Raw genomic sequence first — 1,036 nt, 5'->3', positions numbered from 1 at the left:
AGTTGTGTTGTTGGTTGGAATGTAGTCATAGTTGTGTTGTTGGTTGGAAGTGTAGTCATGGTTGTGTTGTTGGTTGGAGGTGTAGTTGAAGTTGTCTCCGAGATGTTCTGGCTGATTCCTACAGTGAACAAAAACAACAATATTAATGACCTCATCATTATCTCATTAATGCCTGTAATAAAGAGTTTAAAAACAACAATGCAAAAAGACCTCCTCTATAAGTAATCACAGCTGCAAAAATGGTCCAATTTCCTTGGACACAAATTTTACTTTATGTAATCCTTAATGGTTGGTGAAATGTTGGCAGTATTTCTTAACAGATTAAAATTATTTCAATTTAAACATAACACTATGTACTAAGAAGTGAAAATACTAATGGTTTAGTTTCCGCTGAGGTCGCTATCATACAATGTTGTGTCCTAAATAAACACTGAGCTCCAAGTGCGTAAAAAGCCGAGTCAAGCTGTGAGTCAGCAGATAAGAGCGATCACTGGAGTCTGCCTAGGTGCAGCCAGTGTAACTCAACATTGTTTTAAAAGACTTTCCTGTATATGGTAGAAAGTGGAGCTGTTATAAACTCCAGTAGTCCTTCTCTAATCTATATGTTTATGGAGGGCGAGACTAAATCAAATTAACCCAATTTTTGGCTTTTTGTAAGTGTGTCTTATTTACATTCAAAGCCCATTGGCTAGGCAGCTAAAGAACATTCAGTGCTGTCACAAGTCAGTTCACATCTTACGCAAACACTTTTCTCCAGTAAATCATTGTTACATTACAACAATGGTACAAAATACACGACTAAGATTTGATCCTGAACACAATTTTAATATTTACAATGTGAGTGACCATAGAAACCTTATCACGAGTTTGACAAAAATCCACACCCTGTGACAACTGACGTAAATTCACTGAAACCTACTCACTGTGACACATCAATGTTGTAAGATGATGGTCCTTTTTATAAAGAGCAGCTTGTAATGTACCTGAAGCATTTTGGTGGCACATTTGGTCCTATGATCTCAATCAGTTACAATCT

The sequence above is a fragment of the Cynoglossus semilaevis genome, chromosome 17, assembly GCF_000523025.1.
Source record: "Cynoglossus semilaevis isolate Cse_v1.0 chromosome 17, Cse_v1.0, whole genome shotgun sequence".
In the NCBI taxonomy this organism is placed as follows: domain Eukaryota; kingdom Metazoa; phylum Chordata; class Actinopteri; order Pleuronectiformes; family Cynoglossidae; genus Cynoglossus; species Cynoglossus semilaevis.
The sequence above is the reverse complement of the archived record's forward strand: the minus strand, read 5'-3'. Positions refer to the sequence as shown.